This window comes from Stenella coeruleoalba (assembly GCF_951394435.1).
Source record: "Stenella coeruleoalba genome assembly, chromosome: X".
Taxonomy (NCBI): Eukaryota; Metazoa; Chordata; class Mammalia; order Artiodactyla; family Delphinidae; genus Stenella; species Stenella coeruleoalba.
The window spans coordinates 2,533,527-2,561,285 of NC_137152.1; the positions used below are offsets into that span (position 1 = coordinate 2,533,527).

Below are 27,759 nucleotides of genomic sequence, written 5' to 3' on the forward strand. Positions count from 1 at the left end.
TGGGATGATTGATCCTAACTCAGCTCTCCGTTTGTATTTCCATCATTTCTGAAGAGTCTGACGATTATTAGATATCTGAATCCCGGGTTGAAGAAATGACACAACCAAATCTTCCTGCTCTAACTTTTCAATTCTCACCTCAGGAGATGCTTGTGTTTTTTTCTTTTTCTTTCTTTCTTTCTTTTTTTCTTCTGTACAACTATCACTGTCGTGGATTGATGTCTGCTTCCTTGGGTTTATTTTAAATCATAAGGACTGAGAAAAGACGGACTCTCTACAGAAGGTCATGGATTTGAAGGAAGGTTGGACTGCCTGTTGTCGCACCGGGTGATTCTGTCGTGCAGTCGTCTCTCGGGTTCTGTTTGGACTTGTCACGTTTGCGCCGAGGGAATGAACCAGTCGGTGGTGTTTCGTATACAAGCACAGAGGACAGAGAAGATTCTTTCTCTTGACGGCAGCAAGGATGGCATGATTTCGCCGATATAATCCTTTGTTTAGGAAGGGATCATCATCTGAAACGTTGAAGTTTCGATGCGGAGAAAACTGTAATGTCGAGAGTCACGAGAGTGTTTCCTTTTTATTTTCATTGAACCAAAACCACCAAGTGTTTGGAGAGGCAGGAAGAAAAGTAATTTAAACAAACAAAAAAAATCAAATCGAGCTTTTAATAAACACTAACCTATGCAGCCCAAGAAACAAACAAAACCAAGCTCAGTTCTTTATTTTCATTACACCAAGTTGTTCTATCCTATAAATGGTCCCATTAATACTCAGTGTAACCTTTTTGTGGTTTTCTTGCTTTAAGGCATGCAAGGGAAAGCAAAGCTCAGGGAAGAAAGGAAAGGGTTTTAAATTTTAACATAAAACAATTAGCGGGTAGAGTTTGACATTGGCGTGGATGGGACAAGATGCAGGTTGCGTTTTAGAGGAAACCACAGTTAGGTTTACAACAGGACCAATTATTTCTTAGCGATGTAAAGACGGTTTCAAACAACGGTCCTCCTATGTCTTTCATAAATGGCTTCCATTGCTTTCCTCTATGTCACTGAAAGGCTAGATGTCTTTCACTTGTTTTAAAACCATGAATAACCTGAGTCTGCATGTGACAGCCGTTTACCAGAAGTCTTGAGGTGTGAATCTGGGTCTGACCGTTGGGTTTGCCGGGAGAGGCTACCTGTTGTAGGAACAATGTCTGGATCACAGTGGCTTCGTCCAGCAGGAGTTCATGGCTTGCTGACATCACAATCCATCATGGGCGGTGGTGTCCCTTCCAGAGGTCCCTTCAAAGACTGGGCCGGAAAAGGCTTCGCCTGATCAAGCAGGTGGAGGTCACCTGGGCCACTGTATGTTTCCATACAATGGAAAAGGCAGAGGGTGGAGGAGACTAGTGCACACAGCGTGCAGTGGTATGCGTCACTCTTGCCTAAATCCCACGGATGGGAACTAACCTCCTGGAAGCTGGGCTAGGAATTCCAGCGGGGGAGAGGAAGAGGGATGCAGCCAACCTCTGTCACAAGCACACCGTGTGACGGCTACACATCACACAACACAGTGACCTGCCACATTTTAGGGACATCACCCTAACACAGTGAAATAGGAAAGGAGGCAACTTCATCATATTCCTTGTACTACACCTTGCTTTATGTCCAGAACTCATTCTCAGTGACCCCAACTCGAGCCCCGTTCTCCCCATTCTATTAAATATCTCTGCTGAATTTCTCTCTCCCCATATGTAGCACGGCACCCACGGAAGCCTAAATATTAGTATTTCTTGAAGACATAAATATACATCAGTCAGGTCTTACAATTGGATCCTTCTATTACTAAATTCCATGAGTGATTTAAAACAAAATCCAACCCAATCAAAAAATGGGCAGAAGACCTAAGCAGACATTTCTCCAAAGAAGACATACAGATGGCCAACAGGTAGATGAAAAGATGCTCAACATAGCTAATTATTAGAGGAATGCAAATCAGAACTACAAAGAGGTGTCACCTCACACCATTCAGAATGGCCATCATCGAAAAGTCTACAAATAATAAATGCTGCAGAGGGTGTGGAGAAAAGGGAATTCCCACTTTTGCTGGGAATCTAAACTGGTACAGCCACTATGGAGAACAGTATGGAGGTTCCTTAAAAAACTAAAAATAGAGCTATCATACGATCCAGCAGTTCCACTCCTGGGCATATATCCAGAAAAGATAAAAACTCTAATTCAAAGCGATACATGCACCCCAATGTTCATAGCAGCACTATTCACAATAGCCAAGACATGGAAGCAACCTAAGTGTCCATCGACAGATGAATGGATAAAGAAGATGTGGTACATATATAAGTGGAATATTACTCAGCCGTAAAAGAACAAAATAATGCCATTTGCAGCAAACATGGATGGACCTCGAGATGATCATACTAAGTGAAGTAACTCAGAGAAAGACAAATATTGTATGAGATCACTTCTTCTTCTAGGGAATTGAGCGATGACTTATAAACTTTACATGTGTAGCTAATATGAAAAGTCCTAGACGTTTGATATGTGTCTTCCCAAAATAAATGTACTCTTCTGAGAGTTAACAATGTCACAATATAGTTTCCCTCTGACATACTTTGGAATTTTACCTCTGAACAACTGACAGTTATCATGGGATCCCTTCAGAAGATCCAGATGTAAATGTAATAAAATTTTAACAATAAGGAACTAATTTGATCTTTACTGTGACAGTAGCATTCGTTGAATGACACCACCGTCCTCATGGAATATTCCTGATTTTTCTGCCCTCAAATATTATGACAGTCCTTTCAAATCATTATCTTGAACTATCCTTTCAATAACTCTGTCAGATTACATAATACAGGGGAGGGAGGTCTGTACGTAGTGTAGCCAATCTGCTCTAGAATTTACACATGAGTTAAAAGGTGGTCCAAGTTAGTAGTTAACATAGATGGGACTATTTGAGGCGAAACATAAGGACAAACTTCTGTTGAGGAGAAAAGATAGTACATTTGGCATGTGTTATAAGAGTATGGGGCGGTTACCCTTTAATCGATGACATAAACTATTTGACAGGTTGTAGTAGCATTTATAGCTGTAGAGACGGTGACGCATGTCTTGAAAGCCAAAAGGAAAAGATGTTCAACACAAAACAGTGATACAAGCCAACGTTCCAAGTGCAAGATTCCAAGGCGATGGTGTACACACACGTGCTAAGTGAGCCACTTTAATTTCCACAAATTGCTGGAGCAGGAAATTGAAATCATTGAATGGTATTTCTGGCAAGTTGAAAATTCCCACTCTGCTTGTGGAGTTTTATATAGACTGGCAGAGAATGAAGCCTTTATCCTTTATAGAGTTCAGAGACAACGGGTTTTACGAAAGAGGGCAACATGAACAGGAGACTTCTAGCAATGCCGGCGCATCTCCAAGTGCAGGATGGAAGTTGGAAACAGGAACTGCTATCATCACAATCGAGGGCAAATCTACCAGCGATGCAAACCAGAGACGTTCCCGAAGGTCTCGAAGTCAGAGGTGGTAGACGTGAAGAAGAAAGCACACATCCCCATTACCAGAAACCTGGAAAGTAATTCCTGCCATTTGGACACTCCAGATCCTCAGGCCAAACAGAATCTCCTCAGTGACCAGCATTAAGGCTCATAAGAGAGCTGTGCACTGAATCAATTCTTGCACAAAAAAGAATGTGGACAGAGCAGAGAAGCCCACCAACACCTTAGGAGTTCAAAGAAAGAAGTTTCCTCTTCTCTGCCTGCCGTTGATTCAGTATGGCAAAAGGCTTTGTTGCAGTCGATTCCTTAAGGGGGCAGCAAGAATTGTGGGTTGACCAGAAGGAGAGCATATGGGCAACCATTCCTCGAGGCACAAAGAGCAAACCAAGAAATAAAGCAAGAACAAGGAATAAACCAAGAAAGGACCAGAACAAGGCTTGAGGAATCGTCCTTGTGTAACTGACAAAAACAGTGCACAAAATACCCTGGGTGAAAGAATTTTTAGACAGTGAAAACTTCTGAGAAGAAGCCCACCAACATCTTAGGAGCTCAAAGAAAAAAGTTCTGAGGTTAAATGCTTCTCCCATCCGTGTCTTGTTTTCTCATATGAGCCGCACTAAAGGGGGGATTTCATAGAATTTACTAGACTATTTATCAAATGCCTTGTCTTTCCACTCTGGTTTCTGACTTAACATATTTGAAAATGAGTCAGTTGAATGAAGCCAGGTTTTGGTCTTGTAGCGTTTTCTTCAGAGGTTCTACTTGGGCTGGGATTTGAAACAGTTGAGCATATTTTGTTTTATAATTTCCTTCTTCCAAAAATTGTCTAACTGACTTTCTTGAGCCATAATGTTCTTTTTTCTTTTCTTTTTTAACCACCAAACGCTCCTTATTGATATTGATAATAATCAATGCCTTATCATGTGGAAAACCTTTGTGAGCATAGCATACATTTCCTAGTATGATGACTGTGGTCATTTCATAATTCCTAATGCAAACTTAAGTCTTCAGTCGACCTAGAATCTGAATAGTAGATTTCTGTGTTTTCTCAGCTACAAAATAAATCTCCTCAGTTCTTTTCCATGGCTTTTATTTTTGTGAAAATGATAAAAGAATAAAGTTTTATTGGTTTAAGCTAAAGTGGACATTATTTTCTACATTAGTATTTGCACAATGTCAATGAAACTGCTTCATCCAACACCCAATTTTACATTTTTAAAATCATTGTACAATAGGGATTACCCATTCCAGAGAAATTTGAAAATTGAGTTCATGGAAATGAAGACCATATTCTGTGTTCTTTTTAACTTTAAGGTATTCCTGAGTATTAAGGTAATGATTAGAACATTTGAGATTTTCATGTATTATATGATATTCAGTATAAACAACCACATATTCGTTTTATTGGAGTATAGTTGATTTACAATGTCGTGTTAGTTTCTGGTATACAGCATAGTGATTCAATTATACATATATGTACACATATTCTTTTTTCGTATTTTCCATTATGGTTTATTACAAGGTGTTGAATATAGTTCCCTGTGCTCTACAGTAGGACCTAGTTGTTTATCTATTTTATATATAGAAGTCTGTTATCTGTTAATCCCAAACTCCTAATTTATCCCTCCCCCCCTTCGGTAACCAAAAGTTTCTTTTCTATGTCTGTGAGTCTATTTCTGTATTGTAAATAAGTTCATTTGTATCATTTTTTTTTTAGATCCCACATTTAAGTGATATCATATATGTCTTTGACATAAATCACTCAGTATGCCAATCTCTAGGTCCTTCCATGTAGCTGCAAATGGCATTATTTCATTCTTTTTTATGGCTGAGTAATACTCCACTGCATATACGTACCACTTCTCCTTTATCCATTCCTCTGTCGATGGACATTTAGGTTGCTTCCATGTCTTGGCTTGAATTCTGACCTTTCTGAAAGTTTCAGCTGAATAGGTTTAGCCTTATTTTCACTCTGTAACGGGAGTCTCACTTTTACTCCATAAAGGACTAACAATGATTATTTTATCCGATTTCCTGCTCCTGCTGTCAAATACATGAAATACATGAAATCAAAAATAAAGTCCGAAGCATCTCATCCCCCCTTACCTCCATCATTTCTGCAAAGCCAAAGCCAACGTGGAGGTACACTGTCATTGTTCCCAAATACAGACTGTACCTACCATTGTTCTTTTTGGGTCCTGTTGTCTATGTGTCTGCCTGGTACCATGCCTTACAGACACTCTCACCTAGAATAAATGTGTTACCTTGAACCTCATTTAATAAGGCTTGATTATATTCTAGAGATCTAACTGGTCTTCTGTTTTCAAACGCGAACGGATTCATGAAAACACCTACTATAAATCTCTTCCTCAATTTTTACCCCCAAGTTCTTATTTTTTGTTGTTTCTACTTCTGATGTATTACATTCAGGTTCTTCTTTGATGTACTAATCACCTGAATATTTCTCTTTTATTTCAGAAAGCTTTATTGAGAAATCATTTATGTCATAGAATGCAGGTTTTCACTGTAAAAATCAGTATTACCCTGTGTGTACAGTGTTACACACAACCCCTCAAGATATGAGGGACCAGAAAGGTCCGTCATTCCCCTCACCAGAAGAAATCATTGATCAGATTCTATAGTTTTGCCTACTTCATAAAACTGGAATCCACAGTATCTACTCCTTTGTCTCACTTCTCTTAATTTTAGAATTTTTCATATTGCTGTTTATCAGTAGTTCTTTTTTTTTTTTTTTTTTTTTTTGGTACGCAGGCCTCTCACTGTTGTGGCCTCTCTCGTTGCAGAGCACAGGCGCTGGACGCGCAGGCTCAGCCGCCATGGCTCACGGGCCCAGCCGCTCTGCGGCATGTGGGATCGTCCCGGACCAGGGCACGAACCCGTGTCCCCTGCATCGGCAGGCGAACTCTCAACCACTGCGCCACCAGGGAAGCCCTATCAGTGGTTCTTTCTTTTCATTGAGTCTGACTGTGTTTTTTTGTTGTTGCTGTTTTTGTTTTGTTTTGTTTACTCACCTGTACATAGTTACCTGGCATATTTCTACTTTCGACCTATCATGAATAAATCTGCTATCAATATTCTTGTGTAACACGTTTTGAAGACATGCATCTTTATCTTTCTTGGTTTCATACATATCCACAGGAATTGCTGGTTTATGGAAGTTGTATTTATGTAACTTTTTAAGACACAGGCTGACAGTTTTCCACAGTGTTTGCACCATTTTAAACACATCCTCACCAACATTTGGTGTGGTGATCTCCTTTAAATCTTAGCTATTCTAACGTGCACTAATGACATCTAATTTTGGTTTTATATTGTAGTAGTTCCCTAATCCTAATGACATTGAGGGCATTTTAATATGCTTATCATTCACTTGTTTAGCTCTTTCTGAGAAGAATATTTAATTTTGCAAAAACGTAATTTAATCATCTTCCTCGTGGTCAGTGCTTACATTTTAAATCATTTTGAGTTGGTTGTATGCATCCTCAGATGTGGGGGTTGAAGTTCATTTTTATCCGTATGGATATCGACGGATTTCAGCAACACTCGTTGAAAGTATTTTCCTTTCCCACTGCATTTCTTCATCACTTTTGTTTACGAAAAGTCTACACATATGCAAGTCAAATTCTAGACTGTTTTATCCCTTCAATCTGTCTCTTCTTTGGCTACTATCGCATTCCCCCCCCCCAATTTTTTAATTGTGGTAAAATACACGTAACATAGAATGTACCGTATATTCATAATATTGTACAACCACCACCAAGCATCCATCTCCTGAACCCTTTTCCTGCTGTAAAACTGCCCATCTGAGCTTCCCTGGTGGCGCAGTGGTTGAGAGTCCGCCTGCCGATGCAGGGGACGCGGGTTCATGCCCCGGTCCGGGAAGATCCCACATGCCGCGGAGCGGCTGGGCCCGTGAGCCATGGCCACTGAGCCTGCGCGTCCGGAGCCTGTGCTCCGCAACGGGAGAGGCCACAGCAGTGAGAGGCCCGCGTACCGCAAAACAAAAACAAAAACTGCCCATCTCTTCCTCCAAACCCTGACAACCAATATTTTACTTTCTGAGTCTATGATTTTGACATTTTAAAGTCCACATGAGTGGAATCACAGTTTGATATCAGTAGATGCAGAGAAATTCTTGGTCGAGTGCGAATTCTCCACTTTTTCTTCTTTTATTCCAGGCATTATAATACAGGAATTATATCCTTATATATAATATACCTAATAGTGGTAGATAAATGATATTGTTTATTCATGATATAATTAATACTAATATTACTTTAATATTTATAATTGGTATCAATATGATTATGTCTGATGTATATAAATTATTTAATTTCTGGAATATAATGCCTGGAATAGACAAAAGAAAAAATATGTATTTTTCAGGTACAGGTATCCCATGTTTGTCACCCTTATCCTGAATTAATTCGTCTCTTGATACTGTCGTGAATGCCATTTTACTCCAGTCCACTGATGAGATCTCTAGTCTGTTTCTCCAGTCTAGGGAAACTCATGAAATCTCTGCTCAGCAGTTTGGCTTTCCTGAGACCGTTCTGTATTACGGTCCTTTGAGGCTCACACTGAATCGATGCAATGAGCAGTCAGGCCAAGATTTTTAAGGGAATTTGTATTGACTTTTGAGCACAGCCTTCTGTGACCCCCCTTCGTTGCAGACGGGCACCCCTGATTTACAGGGTCATGGGCTGTCTTGAAGGTCAGCCTTGACTTGCCAAACCTGGAGAATGGGTGATCTTCCCCCCCCGGTTACTTGTACTGTCACACAGGGAGTGCCCTCAGGTGACCAGTCAGATACGTGCCCAGATCTCATCTATTTTTCTCTCTCTTTACATGAGGACACCTCGCATTCTTCTGTTTGGTTGCCCTGCTTCAGAAATACAGTTGTTTTAATATTTTGATTCATTGTTATTGGCAGAAAGATGAGTCCAATACAAGCCATTTCCCTATCACCATAAACAGAATTCCTTGCCAATATACTTAGTTTTAGAAATTTTACACTTAAAAGTCATTATACTGAATTTGGAGGAGAGACAAGAGCTAGATCTGAAAAGGCATAAAATTAATCACCCTCATTGAAAAGTTACCGTTAAATTAATTTGGAAAACATCACATTATCTAACTTGACCGTGGCTGTAGCCCCCCATATTGGATATCTAAGTTCTCGGCATTTGAAATGTTTAATAAATTCATTTTGACTTCCTCTTCTTAAGTCTTAATAGTAGGTTAAATAAAAATCGGACACACATACACTTTGAGGTAAATAGCACAGAGGGAAGTTACAGAATGTTTGAATTTCTCCACCTATTTCCGTTTCCCTTTTCAGTCACTACTCCCACCTACCCAGTAGCAGGCAAACAAACGCTGATGTAATTTTTCAAAATATTTTTAAAATTTATTTATTTACTTATTTGGCTGCTCTGGGTCTTTGCTGCAGCACGCGGGATCTTCGTTGCTGTGTGCAGGATCTCTAGTTGCGGCATGCAGACTCTTAGTTGCGGCATGCATGTGGGATCTAGTTCCCCAACCAGGGATAGAACCCGGGCCCCCTGCATTGGGAGCGCGCAGTCTTAACCGTTGGACCACCGGAGAAGTCTCCCGATCTACTTTTATCACTCTAGATCAGATTTATGTTTTTCTCGAATTTCATATAAATGGATCACACACCATGTACTCTTGTTTCTGGCTTACTTTGTGCAGCAGAATGTTTTAGAGAGTCTTGAATGAACTTCTGTGGTTCAAGAGTTGTCCTATGATTCTTTAAAGCAAATGAATTTTTTTTTTCCTTAGAGGAATTTTAGGCTTACAGAAAAGTTCAGCGGAAAGTATATAGTCCCTGTACACACGCTGTTCTCCAGACATTTTAGCAGCATCTCACATTGGTGGTGTGTGTTTGATACAGTTGATGAACCCACACTGAGACACTCATGAAAATACGCAGTTTACATGAGGATTCACACTTCATATTGTACAGTGTTTGGGGTGTCGAAAAATGCTTAATGTCAGGCATCCAGCATTAAAACATCAAACAGAATACCTTTACTGCCCGTAAAAATCCCCTGTGCCTCCCCCCACCCCCACTGCCACCCTATTCCTTCCTCCCTAACCCTGTACCTCTCGCAAGCAATGATTTTTTTGTGTTTTTACTCTGCTTTTTCCAGCATGGCACAGAGTTGAAAGCATATGGTGTGTAGCCTCTTCGGATGGGCTGCTTTCACGTACTAACATGCATTTAAGTTTCCTCCCTGTCTTTTCATGGCTCGATAGCTTATTTCTCTCTCTCTCTCTCTCTTTTTTAAATACGTCTTTATTGGAGTATAATTGCTTTACAATGGTGTGTTACTTTCTGCTGTATAACAAAGTGAATCAGTTATACATATACATATGTCCCCATATCTCCTCCCTCTTGCGTCTCCCTCCCTCCCTCCCTCCCTCCCTCCCTATCCCACCCCTCCAGGTGGTCACAAAGCACCGAGCTGATCTCCCTGTGCTATGCGGCTGCTTCCCACTAGCTATCTACCTTACGTTTGGTAGTGTATCTATGTCCATGCCACCCTCTCACTTTGTCCCAGCTTACCCTTCCCCTTCCCCGTGTCCTCAAGTCCATTCTGTCTATGTCTTTATTCTTGCCTTGTCACTAGGTTCATCAGTATCATTTTTTTTTAGATTCCCTACATATGCGTTAGCATACGGTATTGTTTTTCTCTTTCTCACTTACTTCACTCTGTGTGACAGACTCTAGGTCCATCCACCTCACTACAAATAATTTTGTTTCTTTTTACGGCTGAGTAATATTCCATTGTATTCCATTATTAGAGAAATGCAAATCAAAACTACAGTGAGGTATCACCTCACACCGGTCAGAATGGCCATCATCAAAAAATCTAGAAACAGTAAATGCTGGAGGGGGTGTGGAGAAAAGGGAACCCTCTTGCACTATTGGTGGGAATGTAAATTGATACAGCCACTGTGGAGAACAGTATGGATGTTCCTTAAAAAACTAAAAACAGAACTACCATACGACCCAGCAATCTCACTGCTGGGCATATACCCTGAGAAAACCATAATTGAAAAAGACACATGCACCCCAATATTCATTGCAGCACTATTTACAATAGCCAGGTCATGGAAGCAACCTTAGTGTCCATCGACAGACGAATGGATAAAGAAGATGTGGCTTATTTCTTTGTATCACTCAGTGTTCCATTGGCTGGATGGACCACAGAGCACTTGTCCATCACCTGTTGAAGGGCATCCTGGTTGCCAATTCCATTTTAAGGCAGGTAAAGCTTTTACTGCATCTCCTCCCTGCTGCTCTGTCTACTTTATCACTTCTTCCTTGGCTGCCTAGAAACATTTCAGGCCCCTAAGTTTTCTGTCCTTTCCTAACATATTCATATGTTATAAACATAAGAATCTAAGTTGTAGGACAGGATTAAAAATAATAACGATCTTCCCAATAATAGCTAAAAATCACCTTCCCCAACTGCCCATCCTTCTCTAGGTGGTTGAAAGAGGAGAAATCTTCACTGTTAGAAAGTAATAGAAATATGAGATACTTCTCTCCACCTCAGCTCTAGCTAATGGTTTTAAAAGGGGTTGTTTTGGGAATACTACTCAGCCATAAAAAAGAATGAAATCATGCCATTTGCAGCAACATGGAAAGACCTAGAGGTTATCATACTAAGTGAAATAAGTCAAAGAGAAAGACAAATACCATATGATATCGCTTATATGTGGAATCTAAAATAATGATAGAAATGAACTTACAAAACAGAAATAATAATATCAAGGAACTTATTTACAAGACAAAAATATACTCACAGACATAGAAAACAAATTTATGGTTACCAAAGGGGAAAGGTAAATTAAGCCTTTGGGATTAGCTGATACACACCACTATATATAAAATAGACATACAACAAGGACCTACTGTAGAGCACACAGAACCTTATTAAATATCTTGTCATAACCTATAATGGAAATAATTTGAAAAAGTGTGTGTTTGTATGTGTATATATAACTGAGTCACTTTGCTGTATACCGGAAACTAACACAACATTGTAAATCAAATATACTTCAGTTTTTTTTTAAAAAAAGGTTGCTTTTAGTTATCCTAAAAATGAGTGTTTTATTATTGTGAGTGCACTGAGATTCTGGTCCTGAGTACTTTCTCAGTTCATATCAAGAGCCTGCTGCTGGAGCATACTGGAATCTCACTCTAAGAGTGACAATTATCCTGATCTTTTAAAAAGAAGATATGTTTGGTGTCCGTGTCATTTAACGTTTTAGGGATCATAGTCGAGGCCCTGATGGTTCTGCGTGTGCGTCTTCAGTACACTGGTAGAGAGGAAAAAAAAAAGGATGAGAAACAATTGAAGTCACGGTGATTAATTCCGCATGTGTACGGCAATTTTAGAAATGCCTGCTGGGGAAGCAAAGGGAAGCGCTTAGCTCCTGTACTGGGGAAGCGGCTTTCTGAATTGCCCGTCTTTGGGGATGGGGGAAGTCTGAAGGCTGGCAATGGAAATGTTTCTGTATTCTCATAAAGTAATACATGAGCTGTCATCATTAGAGCCAGGAAAGGGCTGGCCCATGAAACAGAATCAGTAAGAAAAGAGCATGAGAGCCTGTCCGGGACTAATGCAGCTGACAGATTAAAGATACTCCATCATGGTAGTTTACTCGTACACCTGGATTCTCTTCATTAAAAAGGCATTTATCTAATGATCCATTGCAAGCTATTACCAGAAACGGAGAACGGTGTTATTGATGGAAAGAGGATTGAAAGGCATTGAAGAAGGAGGATTTCCTCACTGCAATAAACCTGGATGAAGTATTGACCTTTAAAGCAAAACTGTTGGCTTTGCAGTTTGCACCGGGCTGTCAAGATTAGTTATGGAGCGAATTATTTAGCCAAATTCCCCGCACTCTGCGTGAATGAAGTCAAGACGTTTATTTCTTTTATCAAGTAATTTTTATACAAAACAGTAGTTCCATGATTGGGATAATGCTGAAAGAAAAGTCCTTGTTATTGAACAAGGCGATAGGATTACTGTGAGAAAATCCATCCCCCATTTGGTACCTTGTTCTAGAATATGTCAGTGTGTCTGATTAAAATGACCGGTTGCGGTTGTGAAAATTATCTCACTCTTTTCAACCACCACTGGGAGGGCGGGACAGACTCTATGCACCAAACTAATTCATAATATTCCTAGTTGTTGTTGGATGAGTAAACAGTTCTGGGGAAAATAATTACCAAATGCCCTTGTGGTAACGAGTACACTTAGAAAAATGTACAGAGAAGTTAGAAAATAGGACAAAGGGACAGAATTAGACATCTAAAATTAGGTTACAAACTTTACAGTGTATTTTTGTCTGAGTATCTGTTGCTTCACTCCTATATACAGGCTACAACATAATATTCTTCCAAGGTATTTAAAACCACACAAGCTTGCTACAATGTACATGAACATCTAGCAACTGTTAGGTTTGAGTGTGTTCACTATATCAGGTCAACATAAGGAATATCTATTTGCATTATGTATACATTGTCTGGAAATTGTATATATGTTTTAGTTTAGCAGTGACAATTTTTCTAGCACCTCTACTGTGATTGTTCATAATATGTATTTAAAACAGAGAAAGCACTGTGCTCAGTGAAAGAAGCCCGTCCTAAAAGACACAATGTGTGTGATTCCGTTTATGTGGAATGCCTTGTAAACATATGAAAATCTATAGAGACAGAAAGCAGATTGGTGGTTATAATCTGGGACGGAGGGTGGGGAGAGATTGCTAATGGGTAAAAGATGTGCTTCTAGGGTGATGAAAATGTTCTGGGATAGACGGTGGGGATGTTTGCACAACTCTGAATATACTAAGAAACCACTGCACTGTACACTTTAAAGAGTGTATTTTTGGGGGCTTCCCTGGTGGCGCAGTGGTTGAGAGTCCGCCTGCCGACGCAGGGGATGGGGGTTCGTGCCCCGGTCCGGGAAGATCCCACATGCCGCAGAGCGGCTGGGCCCGTGAGCCATGGCTGCTGAGCCTGCGCCTCCGGAGCCTGTGCTCCGCAATGGGAGAGGCCACAACAGTGAGAGGCCCGCATACCGCAAAAAAAAAAAAAAAAAAAGTGTATTTTTAAAAAATTTTATTTTATTGAGCTATAGTTGATTTACAATGTTGTGTTAATTTCTGCTGTACAGCAAATTGATTGTTATACATAAATATATGCATTTTGTTTATCACAGGGTATTGAATAGAGTTCCCAGCGGTCTACAGTAGCACCTTGTTGTTCATCCATTCTCTTTATAATAGTTTGCATCTGCGAATCCCAAACTCCCACTCTATCCCTCCCCCGACCCCTTCCCCCTTGGAAACCACAAGTCTGTTTTCTATATCTGTGAGTCTGTTTCTGTTTTATAGATAAGTACATTTTTGTCATATTTTAGATTCCACATAGAAGTGATAACACGGTATTTGTCTTTCTGTCTGACTTACTTCGCTCAGTATGATCATCTCTAGGTCCATCCATGTTGCTGCAAATGGCACTATTTCATCCTTTTTCATGGCTGAGTAATATTCCACTGTATATATGTACCACATCTTCTTTATCCATTCCTCTGTTGTTGGACATTTGGGTAGCTTCCATGGCTTGGCTATTGTGAATAGTAAGAGTGCATTTCATGATATGTGAATTACATCTCAAAAAAGCTGTTAAAAAAACATGACAGGATTTATAGCTAGTACCAACCCTGGGTACAGTGCCTGCATGTTTACACAGCTCCATCTCGTCAGGCGGAAACCAACACTAGTGCCTGTATGTTACCGCAAAGCCGTCAAAACCCAACATTCTTGGTTTTGGGTCTGCAAAGTGTGGTCTTTCAAATAAGCAGCATCAGCATTTTGTGCTGGGGGGCAAGGGGGAGCGTCATTGCAGAATCTCAGGTCCTGAATCAGAATCTGCAGTTTAGCAAAATTTCAGAGGGATGGTCTGCATGTTCACACGGATGTGGAGAGAAAGCACTGAGAGGTACCCTGTGTCATCCAGGAATTGTTGGGTTGGATTATCTGCTTCTGATCAGAACACATGTCTTTTCGGTTAATGTTTGAGCTAAATGAATGTCCTTGATGGAAACAGAACTGCTTTTGTCTTGGGACCCCAGGCCCAGAATTGTTCTGTCAATCGTATGTCGGAGCTGGACTCAACGTTGCAGGCAGGGTAGGTGGGTGACAAAATGACCGGATGAGTGACAAAATAAGTCTTAGGAAGTCAACAGTGCCCCTTTGCTATCAAAATGTCATGTGATCCATATAATGGCTTGTGTAACCACAGGGTCACTGTTAGAAATGTGCATCTTGAAAGACACAATTTCGAGCAAAATATTAAAAGGAGCTACTCCCAATGAATTCCAGTATATGCCTGAAGACACATTATCCAATTTAGAGACTGTAGAAGTACAACCATGAACTTAGAGTACAATAAGCTTAGGACACGTTAGTGGTTTCTGTCTTCAGTGTGTGTGAATTTGACAAATTTCAGTATTTATGAATCTCCATCTTCGCCCTCCTTCATTCAAAAAGAGTTGTGATCAAAGAAATGGGGTAGGTAAAAATGTTCCGTAAGTCCGACACTACTTCATACTGAACTGATGGTCTCTCCGTGGAAAACACTTCAGTGATATTGTGATCAGTTTGAAAATGTTTCTGCTTCTACTCCTAAATCCAAGCTCAGGCAGTCTTGTTTCTGTATGTGTGATAATTTGCATTAGGAAGTATTGTCTTAAAATTTATTTTTTCTAAGGTTGATTGCCTCATCTTTCATGGTGCTGTCGTGCTGTCTGGCATTTGACTTTCTTAGCTAGCTGGTGGTTTGGCTTTGCCAAAGAGAAAAACCGGTTAAATGAAACCGTAACATCTCAGAGTTGCTTTATTTATTCAATAGTTATTAAATCTTAGTGTTGCAAAGATTTAAGAAAGGGTGTCACCACCCCTTTTTAAAGCTGGAACCATTTGCCCAGTGACCTTTGTCACACCATGAGCTCCAATTCCTTCATTCTGACGTTTCCTTCTGCCACGATGTCATGCATTTTATACTTACTATCTGTTTGAAGTTGCCAATTGGCTTTATGGGAGAGGTCTTGCATGTATTACCTCTATAAACGCCTTATTATAACTTATCTTTAATTGAAGTATAGTCGGTGTACAATATTATATAAGTTTCAGGTAAACAATACAGTGATTCACAATTTTTAAAGGTTATACTCCATTCGTAGTTAGCGTAAAATATTGGCTGTATTCCCCGTGCTGTGCATTATACCTGCGTAAGTTATTTTATACATAGTCATTTGTATCTCTTAGTCCCCTAAACTTTTTTTTTAACAGCACCATTTTACTTATTCCTGAATATAATAAGCCCATATTCATGATGCCTCCAAGTACTGGGAAAGCACAAATGCTCTGAACGCTAAATGTGGTTTTATATAATGTGAAGTAATATGTGTGATGGTTTCATTCATTCACTCGCCAGAAATAGTTACTGAGAACACAGCAGGCACTGGAGTTTATGCTCCATGCTGAGAATTGACAGGGAAATATAAAGGACAAAAATCTCTTCCGTTTTAAACATGAATCCAGATAAAAACATCAAGGGATCTTCTTGGAAAAATAGATAAGATTAACATATTTGTTTTAAAACATCTCAATATACAGATATATGCCCCAGAGTGGAATTACTGGGTCATATGATAGTTGTATTTTTAGTTTTTTGAGAAACCTCCATACTGTTCTCCACAGTGGTTATAGCAATTTACATTCCCACCAGCAGGGTACGAGGGTTCCCTTTCCTCTGCATCCTCGCCAACATGTGTTCTTTTTCATGCTAGCCTTTCTGACAGGTGCGAGGTGATATCTCATTGTGGTTCTCATTTGCATTTCCCTGATGATTAGCGATGGTGAGCATCTTTCCACGTGCCTGTTGGCCATCTGCATTTCCTCTTTGGAAAACTGTATATTCAGTTCTTCTGCCCATTTTTCAATTGGGTTGTCTGGTTTTTTTTTTTTTGATGTGGAGTTGTAGCAATATGAGCTGTTTATATGTGTTGGATATTAATTCCTTACAGGTCATATCATTTGCAAATATTTCCTCCCATTCTGTAGGTTGTCTTTTCATTTTGTTGATGGTTTCCTTTGCTGTGCAAAAGCTTTTAAAACACCAATTTGAAAAGATACTACCTCAATGTTTATAGCAGCATTATTTACAAAAGCAGCATTAATTACAAGACATGGAGGCAACCTAAGTGTCCATCAACAGATGACTGATATAGATGATGTGGTATATATAAATATACAATGAAATAAGTCATAAAGAGAAACAAAATTTTGCCATTTGCAGCAATTTGGATGGACTTGGAGGGTACTATGTAAAATGAAATAAGTCAGACAAAGAAGTAGTATATGATAATCAGTTATATGTGGAATCTAAAAAATACAACAAACTAGTGAATATAACAGAGAAGGAAACTCACAGATATAGAGAACAAACTAGTGGTTCCCAGTGGGGAGGGGGGCGGAGCAAGATAGGGGTGCAGCAGTGGGAGGTATAAGTGGGTGTAAGACAGGCTCAGGATGTATTTTACAATACGGGGAAATAAAGGCAATATTTGCTAATAACTGCAAATGGACAGAAACCTTTAAAAAACTATTAAAATTTTAAATGAAAAAACTAAAACATTAAAAAAATTAATATGCAGAAAACAAATACAGAAAATGGAACATCTTCCAATGCTCTCCCTACACATGTAAAGCTTTTTTTTTTTAATTTACTTAAGTTTGGCTGCGCTGGGTCTTCGTTGCTCCGCGCGGGCTTTCTCTAGTTGCGGTGGGTGGGGGCTACTCTTCATTGCGGTGCGCGGGCTTCTCATTGCGGTGGCTTCTCGTTGCAGAGCATGGGCTCTAGGCGCGTGGGCTCAGTCGTTGTGGCTCACGAGCTCTAGAGCGCAGGCTCAGTAGTTGTGGTGCATGGGCTTAGCTGCTCCATGGCATGTGGGATCTTCCTGGACCAGGGCTTGAGCCTGTGTCCCCTGCCTTGGCAGGTGGATTCTTAACCACTGCGCCACCAGGGAAGGCCCACGTGTACAGCTTTTTGCAACAAAACACCATTCTACTCTGTCTCTATGAATAGGACTGCCCTAGGTTCTATATAAGTGCAGTCATGTAGTATTTGTCTTTTTGCTTTTCTGGGATTGCCAGTTTTCACTGAACATCAAATCCGCAAGGGTGATCCATGTTGTAGCATGGCGGGATGTCCTGCCTTTTTAAGGCTGAATTGTAGGTATGGACCACATTCCCTCGCATGGATGGACCACGTTTTGTTTATCCATTCATCCACTGATAGACGCATGGGTGTACAAGTGTTTGTTAGAGCCCTGCCTTCGGTTCTTTGGGGGTATTAACCAAGGACTGAAATTTCTGGGACTTAGGAAATTCTGTTTAACTTTTTTAGGGAACTGCAATACTGTTTGAAATGTAAGGTTTTAAGAAAGTTTAAGGCAGGAAAGTTATGCACTGGAAAAAAAAAAAGAAAAAGAAAAAGAAAAAAAGCACAACCTAAAAGTTGAGGATTATGTTTTACTTGGTGGACATTCTGAGGACTTCAAGCCCAGGACACAGCATCTCAGATAATGCTAAGAAAGCGTTCTGAAGAGGTGAGGGAGGATCCAGGATATATAGGTGGTTTTGCAACAAAGATCAGGTAGTCAAAATCAAAAAGATTACTGTGAATGAGAGAAAACCAGTTATCTCAAGTTAAGCAGCTTACATAGCTTCTCTAGGTATGGGGAGATGCAAAGTCTGGGCTCACTGAAATCGTTCCTTCGATCTGCACCTCAGCTATCTGGGGCCAGCATCCTGCGTCTTCTGCATCCCGAGTTTGCTCTGTGCACTTGTTGGAGTTGCCTGCAGTGGTGGGCATTTCCAACCTGAGTTCCCTCAGGGCTGATCGTCAGGGTGGCTGTGAGGTAGTGGCTTGACGGCTACAACATCCTTTGTTTACTGATGCTGTAACCAAAAGTGGGGTCCAGCTGCTCGCTGGTCCAAAGCCAATAAAGAAGCAAGGTTGGTGGAAAGGAAAGTTTGCTTTATTTTGGGTGCTGGCAACCAGGGGGAACTCCGCCCCCCGCCTGACAATCAGGGGGCAAGAGCTCTTATAGACGGAGGGGGCTACGTGCAGAAACAGCGATGTCAGCTCAGACCGTCATCTTGAAATTGGTCCTTGGTGGTCTGACCAGCGTCATCTTGATTGTTTTAGGTACAGTTAGCCTTCAGTTCCAGGGTTGGTTGTTCCCATTTCCTTGAGGCCAATTCTCAGAATTGTGGCAGCCTGTGTCATGGCTACAGCCTGGTCATCATGTAGTTCACGTCTTCCGCCTGGTGTGGTTTCAGTATCTATAAGACAGCTCACAGGACGTGGCTCAGAATATTATCGATAGCCCTTGAGGAGGAACTAAAGGTCTTTGACTTTGCTTAATGACTAAACCATTATTATTTAGTCTCGTTGGACTGTTTTCCTTTGTTTCTGTATTTTCTCACTTCTCTGATCAAACTTATTCTTTGGCCAGAGTTTTTCTACAGACAAAAAGGCAGGGGGAACACATGGGGGGGCAAGGACCACAGGGTCCTGCTCCGTTTCAATATGGCAGGCAGTGTTGCTGCTCTGATAATCATTAAAAAATTTTTTTTATTGGAGTCTAGTTGATTTACAATGTTGTGTTAGTTTCAGGTGTACAGCAAAGTGACTGTTATACATATATCCACTCTTTTTTATGATTATTTTCCTATATAGGCCATTACAGAGTATTGAGTAGAGTTCCCTCTGCTATACAGTAGGTCTTTATTAGTTATCTATTTTATGTATAGTAGTGTGTATATGTCAATCCCAATCATCTCCCAATTCACCTTTCTCCCCCGGTAACCATAAGTTTGTTTTCTACATCTGTGACTTTCCTTTTGTTTTGTAAATAAGTTCATTTGTACCCTTTTTCCTTACTTTCCACATATAATAAGTGATATCATATGACATTTGTCTTTCTCTGTCTGACTTACTTCACTCAGTATGATCATCTCTAGGTCCATCCATGTTGCTGCAAATGGCATTATTTCATTCTTTTTTATGGCTGAGTAATGTTCCATTGTGTATCTATGTACCACATCTTCTTTATCCATCCATCGATGGACATTTAGGTTGTTTCCATGTCTATTGTAAATAGTGCTGCAGTGAACATTGGGGTGCATGACTCTTTTTGAATTATGGTTTTCTCTGGGTACATGGCCGGGAGTGCGATTGCTGGGTCATACGGTAGCTCTGTTGTTAGTGTTTTTTGAGGAACCTTCATACTGTTCTCCGTAGTGGCTGCACCAGTTTACATTCAGTTGTGCTTCTTTACAAGAGTGAACCTTCACAAGATTCTGGTATCACTCATGGCTGTTCCCTTGCTCTGTGCTCTTACTGGCTGGACGATGTATTTCATAAGAGGAATCACTGCCCGTCTGCGGCACTGCTTCCTCTCACACGACTCTGTACACCCCGTTGTGGCTGTTTAGTGGGCGGTGCGAGACCAGGGTGCCGCACATCTTCTGGAAGCAGGATTCCTGAGATGTGACGTCTGATTCTTGATGCCTCCTACGTCCAGCCAGACATGAGTCTCCTGACATTCAGCAGATGTCTTGCAAAGCAAGTCACGGGATTCTTCTGTGTTTCTTAATGCGTCCTCCTCTGATGTAACGTTTAGGAATTCTATTTGAGATCTTGGTCTTGCTGATCACCACCCAGGGACGCATTTCGAATGAGTGCAGCACGTCCAACAGGGCCATGCGTGGAATAATCCTCAGTGTCAGCTCTAATTCTGAAATACGTTTCATATTCCTACTCTGCTTTTGGTCACTTTGTGTTAAACGTTACCAACTATATTGTGGTCATAGCTTTTACTTAAAAACGTGGGTATATTGTTGAGGAAGTTTTCTCTTTTCTGTGTTTCCATGGCTCCTGGGGAGTAGCAGTCATGGAACCCCATCGAAATTCTACGAAGCCTTAGCCTTTTGCTATAGCCTGTGGACCTCTCAAGGGCAAAGATCCCTGACCACTTCTTTCCCTAATTCCATTTTCAGCAGAAAGCCTTAGAAGTGGAAGGTACTTAATCCACATTGAGTGCATGAAGGAAAGAAGGAAGAGATAGAAGGGGGAGAGAAGGAAGGGAAAAGAGAGGTGTTTCTTGAGCAGTGTCAGGCAAGTTACGAAGCATTCAGGAAGGTGAAGTGTTTCCCTTTTCCTAAGTCATATAATTAAGCTTGTTGGAAACAGTCCCACCGTGATTCAGCCCACTGAGCCTCAGAACATCTTCATGCCGTGTATCCCCTGAAAAGAGTGGCCAGATCTCACCTATCAATCTCTTCTTCCCCATGTCCCTAAACAGAGTCACTGATTTTTAGAAAGGGTGGATTTGACTGTCCAGTTGATGGGAGATTTCCAATCAGGAGGAGCTCTAGCCTTTCGGCTTATGGACTCCAGAATTCATCTCAAAGGTGTGGGATTGGTGATCTGTGTGGCTGATGTGAGCTCAAGTTAATGACTGACCCAGGAGACATAGATGACCCCCCCTTGCTACCCTACACCTGGCCTCTTCTTGGATTTTTCTGCTTCCAGTTCATGGGGAGACTAAAGTACACCAGGGAACTCTATGCTACACCTGGTGTGTCCACAGGTAAATGATGACCTGTGATATCCCAAATCCCACCTCTCAGCAAGGACCCCTTCACTTGTCAACCCCTGCTGGGCCCACCAAGTCAGCCAGATAAATCTCTGTACCTTCCTCTCAACTTTTCTATGAAACAAAAACTACTCATAGACTCTCTTCAGAAGAGAAGCGCAGGGCTTCCCTGGTGGCGCAATGGTTGAGAGTCCGCCTGCCGATGCAGGGGACACGGGTTCGTGCCCTGGTCCGGGAAGATCCCACATGCTGCAGAGCGGCTGGGCCCGTGAGCCATGGCCGCTGAGCCTGTGTGTCCGGAGCCTGTGCTCCGTAACAGGAGAGGCCACAACAGTGAGAGGCCTGTGTACCACAAAAAAAAAAAAAAAAAAGAAGAGAAGTACAACAAAATCAAATGCTTTACCAAAAAAATACAAAGGGTATAATTTTAGACATTGGAATGAATTTATATGCCCAAAGCTTATCATTGTGACATTTTTCCCTAAAATTACCTGTTATTCATAGTTAAGTGAGTAGTTTATTTTGGTTTTTTTTTTTTTTTTTTGCGGTATGCGGGCCTCTCACTGCTGTGGCCTCTCCCGTTGCAGAGCACAGGCTCCGGACATGCAGGCTCAGCGGCCATGGCTCATAGGCCCAACCGCTCCACGGCATATGGGATCTTCCCAGACCGGGGCACGAACCCGCGTCCCCTGCATCGGCAGGCGGACTCTCAACCACTGCGCCACCAGGGAAGCCCAAAGTGAGTAGTTTATATATTAGCATATTTATTATAAATAGTCTCTGGTCCCAGCCTGGAAAATTCCATTGATAGAATTGTCCTGTGGCAATAGTATCATAAAGTGTAGGGCGCGGTCAGCTAACTGCCACGCAGCAGGAAGCTGAAGTGAGCTGAGTCATCCTTCCTGTGGCCACTGCGCTTGCGCTAAGTATACTAATGAGGTTTTAAAGTAGCGACCTATCCGATGCTGGCTCACAAGTCGCAGCATTGGCGAAAGCCAATCACAGAGCGACACATGTTCTTAATCCCTATATAAGCAGACTGCTATAGGATTGCGGTGTCTTCCTTCCATCTTTTCTTTAACCAAGCTGTGCTCCAATAAAGTGTGATACGAGAAGAATCTTGCGTGTGGTGACTCGTCATTCTGCTGGTCGGAGGCGGCTCGCCGCAATAAAGCAGTTCTGAAATTGTAATAACATTTTGGAAACTTAAGTTTTGACCAGAATTAATGGTTATGTTAAAATTTACAGTGAAATCACTGTTATGATATAGCATAAAAAAAATCAAAATAAAACCCTGTGTTTCATGTCAGGTTTGGTTTCATGATCAAAGCCTGAAACACCAAATTAAAGGTCATTCTACAATATTTGTGACACTGTCTCAAGCCAGAGGTATAAATTGAAGGCTTCTCAAGAAGGAGCAGAATCTGATTAGGAAAAAAAAAAAGCCGTTAAAAGTTCAAGACAATCTCAAATGAAATTCCTGACAGAAGATTTCTTAGAAGTCAGTTAAATTTTACTGTCTATATTATCATCTTTAAAGGAGTTGGAAAACCTCTAGAGAAGTGAATTAAAGTTGATTCTTTGGCTTGTAATAAAATAATTTACCTAAGGGGATGTCTTCAAAATGATTTTTAAAGTAAAAATCATAAAAGAAAAATAAACCCAGGGAGATTGTCTACATCATTTTTTTTTTCTTTTTTTCCCAAGGAATTATATAACTAATGCTGCTTCATAAACCTGGGATCTGTCACTTGCTAACTTGAGCCCTTCCCTGGAGAGATCAGTGGATTTGTTCTCTGCTGAAGATACGCCAATTGCAGTCCACAGCGAGCGAGTCGTAAGTCTGCCTTCTCATATGGCAAAAACACCATTCGCCCATGTTCTTCCCTACACACGGTGGTCCAAACCCCATAACCTTTTCCCTGAATGGAGCTCACGTCACCCATTCACACAGTCATTATCTAAACAGCCCAAATCCCAGTGATTTATGGGTTCTGCTGCAGCAGGGCTAAAATGGAAATGTAGATGATATCTCATTGTCAGGTTCAGAGCTGGCACTGTGGGTCTAAACTGATTCTTGACTGTTCGTTGCCTTGCCAACAGGTAACGCTGCACTTTGTCTCTCCCTGCAGCCACAGAAACGGAGGAACAGATTTGTCTCTTGAATGCGTTAGGTCTCCCTTGATACCTTTTCCCAGAATATGACTGTTCTTTCCTCTGCAAGTCATGGTGAAAAAAAATCTTTTGTTTAACAGTTGGGCTATATGTAGTGGTATCCCTGGATTCACGGATACCCATACTGTGAGGGAATAAATATTCATTTATTGGGGAGTTTCTATGAAAACTCACAGAATCGTTTATATGACTAGTTCTTTTACAGTGATTTGTGAATTGTGCATTCTTGGCTTCTTGCATTTAAGGTTGAAAAGAGATGCCAGCTGACCTTGAACATGCTTGGTGTCTACACCCGTATTTATAGTGAGGTGAGGGGGGGTTCACCAAGGACCCTGACATGGAATACTTTCTCCCCAAGTTTCTCTCTCTCCGCATCCTATTAACTGCATGGTGTTGACAGTGAGCTCAAATAGTCTCATTTCTGTGTTTCTTCTTGTTTATTCTCTGCCTCTGACCCAGAATATAAACACCATGAGTCCAGAGATTTGTGTATCTGCCTGTTCAAGTATGTAACCCCTGGTAAGTAGTGGGTACACAATAAATATGTGTTGGTTGGATAAAAGAAAAACATATATATATATAGTTATCCATATATAATACATTTTATAAAACATCTTTATTGGAGTATAATTTCTTTACAATGTGTTAGTTTCTGCTGTATAACGAAGTGAATCAGCTATATGTATACTCATATCCCCATATCCCCTCCCTCTTGCGTCTCCCTCCTACCCTCTCTCATATATATTATATACTAATAAGTGATATATTTTATATGTAAATAGTAATGTATAATGCATAATCAATGTATTGTGTTTATAATTAAATTAATAACATTTATTATCATACATATATGACAAAAAAATAAGACAATGTTAAAAGGGCATGGGTTCAATGAATCAGAAACACACACAAGAGTAGTTTCAAAACAAATTACTTTAAGAATATTCTTAACCTAATAATATATAATAATATCTAGCTGTCTATCTAGTTATCTATTTATCTAGAGAGAGATTGGATGTTTTGATACCCCCTGCCACCCAATGTGATGGTATTAGGAGGTGGGGTCTTTGGAAGGTGATGAGGTCATGATGGTGGAGCCCCCATGAATGGGATTAGTGCCCTTATAGAAGATGCCACAGAGCTTCCTTGCACCTTCCTCCATGTGAAGACACAGCAAGAAGATGCCGTCTACAAAACAGGAAGAGGATCCTCACGAGACACTGAATCTGCCAGCTGTTGGATGTTGGACGCCCAGCCTCCAGAACTGTGAGAAATTAGCATCTGTGTTTTGTAACACCTGCACCCACCCTCCCTGCCAGTCTGTGATTTTCTGTTACAGCAGCCTGAATGGACAAAGACATATATAAAGTAGGTGGGGGGTTTCCCTAGTGGTGCAGTGGTTAAGAATCTGCCTGCCAGTGCAGGGGACATGGGTTCAAGCCCTGGTCCGGGAAGATCCCACATGCCACAGAGCCACTAAGCCCATGCACCACAACTACTGAGCCTGCGCTCTAGAGCCTGCGAGCCACAACTACTGAGCCCACGTGCCACAACTACTGAAGCCTGCATGCCTAGAGCCCGTGCTCTGCAACGAGAAGCTCCTGCAATGAGAAGCCCACGCACCGCAACGAAGAGTAGCCCCTGCTCGCCGCAATTAGAGAAAGCCTGCATTCAGCAACGAAGACCCAAAGCAGCCAAAAATAAATAAATAAATCTATTAAAATAATAAATAAAGTAGGTGGTAGTGGTTAGCAATATATTGACAACTTTAATGATTTCACAGATAACAGAATAAAGTAGAACTACCTCAAAAAAACCAACTGTGAGGGGCTTCCCTGGTGGCGCAGTGGTTGAGAGTCTGCCTGCCGATGCAGGGGACGTGGGTTTGTGCCCTGGTCCGGGAGGATCCCACATGCTGCAGAGCGGCTGGGCCCGTGAGCCATGGCCGCTGAGCCTATGCATCCGGAGCCTGTGCTCCGCAACGGGAGAGGCCACAACAGTGAGAGGCCCGCGTACTGCCAAAAAAACAAGAACAAAACAAAACCAACTGTGGCCATACAGACAGACATTACAAGGGAATATTAATAACATCAAAGGATAGATCATAGAAAATGGACATATAAGAAAGTGTTCTTTTCATCTGTTAGACCTTACGTTCAAGAGAGAACATTTTAAACAGCATGACACGACATTTTTCTATTTCCCTATGAACCAATTCAGCAAACTTTTAGTTTCCATTTTATTCTCATTAGTCTTTTTTATTGACGTATAGTTGGTTTACAATGTTTTGTTGGTTTCTGGTGTACAGCAAAGTGACTCAGTTATACATATATACATTCTTTTTCATAGTTTTCCATGATGGCTTATTACAGGATATTGAATAGAGTTCCCTGTGCTCTACAGTAGGACCTTGCTGTTTATCCATCCTATATGGAATTCTTTGCATCTGCTAATCCCAACCTCCCGATCAATGCCCCACCCTGCCTTGGCAACCACAGGTCTAGTCTGTTTCTGTTTCATAGATAAGTTCATTTGTGTTATATTTTAGATTCTACATATAGGTGATATCATATATTTGTCTTTCTCCGTCTGACTTACATCACTTAGTATGATCATCTCTAGGTCCATCCATGTTGCTGCAAATGGCATTATTTCATTCTGTTTTATGGCTAATATTGCATTGTATATATGTGCCACATCTTCTTTGTGCACTCATCTGTGGATGGATACTTAGGTTGCTTCCATGTCCTGCTATTGTGAATAGTGCTGCTATGAACATAGGGGTGTATGTTTACAGTTTTCTTTGGGTATATGCCCAGGAATGGGATTGCTGGATCATAGGGTAGTTCTGTTTTTAGTTTTTTGAGGAAGCTCCATACTGTTCTCCATAGTGGCTGTATCAATTTCCATTCCCATCAACAGAGTAGGAGGGTTCCCTTTTCTCCACACCCTCTCCAGCATTTATTATTTGTAGATTTTTGATGGCCATACTAACCAGTGTGAGGTGGTACCTAATTATAGTTTTGATTTTCATTTCTCTAGTAAGTATTGATGTTGAGCATCATTTTATGTGCCTGTTGGCCATCTATAAGTCTTCTTTGAAGAAATGTCTGTTTAGGTCTTCTGCCCATTTTTTGATTGGGTTTGTTTGTTATTTTGTTATTGAGTTGTATGAGCTGTTTATTTTGGAAATTAAGCCCTTGCCAGTCGCATCACTTGGAAATATTTTTCACCGAGTCCATAGGTTATCTTTTCAGTTTGTTTATGGTTTCCTTCACTGTGCAAAATGCTTATACATTTGATTGGGTCCTATTTGTCTATTTTTGCTTTTATTTCTATTGCCTTGGGAGACTGAACTAAGAAAACATTGGTATGATTTGTGTCAGAGAATGTTTTGCCTATGTTCTCTTCTGGGAGCTTTATGGTGTTGTGTCTTATGTTTAAGTCTTTAAGCCATTTTGAGTTTATTTTATGCTGTGAGGGAGTGTTCTAACTTCATTGATTTACGTGCAGGTTTCCAATTTTCCAAACACCACTTGCTGAAGAGACTTTTTCCCATTGTATATTCTTGCCTCTGTTGTTGAAGATTAATTGACCGTAGGTGTGTGGGTTTATTTCTGGGCTCTCTATTCTGTTCCATTGATCCATATGTCTGTTACTGTGCCAATACCATGCTGTTTTGATTCCTGTAGCTTTGTAGTATAGTCTGGAGTGTGGGAGGGTTTTGCCTCCTGCTTTGTTCTTTTTCTTCAGAACTGCTTTGCCCATTCTGGGTCTTTTATGGTTCCGTATAAATGTTAGGATTATTTGTTCTAGTTCTGTGAAAAATTTGTTAGGGATCTCATTAAATCTGTAGATTGCTTTGGATAGTATTAACAACATTAATTCTGCCAATGAAGAACATGGGATATTTTTCCATTTCTTTTTTTTTTTTTTTTTTGCAGTATGTGGGCCTCTCACTGTTGTGGCCTCTCCCGTTGCGAGCACAGGCTCAGCGGCCATGGCTCATGGGCCTAGCTGCTCCACGGCATGTGGGATCTTCCCAGACCGGGGCACGAACCCGTGTCCCCTGCATTGGCCGGCGGACTCTCAACCACTGTGCCACCAGGGGAGCCCTCCATTTCTTTAAAATGTCTTCATTCAATTTCCTTTATGGTTGTCAGTGTATAAGTCTTTCAGCTCCTCCGTCAGGTATTTTATTTCATTTTTGGTGCTATTTTAATAGGTACAGTGTTTTTTACATTCCCTCTCTGATGTTTCATTGCTAGTGTAAAGAAATGCAAC

The 27,759-nt window shown here is 40.9% G+C and overlaps 2 long non-coding RNA genes across 4 annotated transcripts in view; one reads left to right on the plus strand and one right to left on the minus strand.

Annotated features, from left to right (window-relative positions):
- Nucleotides 1-27,759, plus strand: part of LOC307179974 — a 247,619-nt gene that overhangs the window by 196,482 nt on the left and 23,378 nt on the right. For 2 of the 3 annotated variants that reach the window (XR_013825625.1, XR_013825627.1), the window contains exons 4-5: nt 23,008-23,137; nt 23,935-23,994. This is a non-coding gene — a long non-coding RNA (uncharacterized lncRNA). The remainder of the gene's footprint in view (nt 1-23,007; nt 23,138-23,934; nt 23,995-27,759) is intronic. The other variant, XR_013825626.1, reaches the window with a different exon arrangement.
- LOC307179976 overlaps nt 25,228-27,759 on the minus strand; it is a 590,142-nt gene continuing 587,610 nt past the window's right edge. Inside the window, exon 5 of the long non-coding RNA XR_013825629.1 lies at nt 25,228-25,490. This is a non-coding gene — a long non-coding RNA (uncharacterized lncRNA). The remainder of the gene's footprint in view (nt 25,491-27,759) is intronic.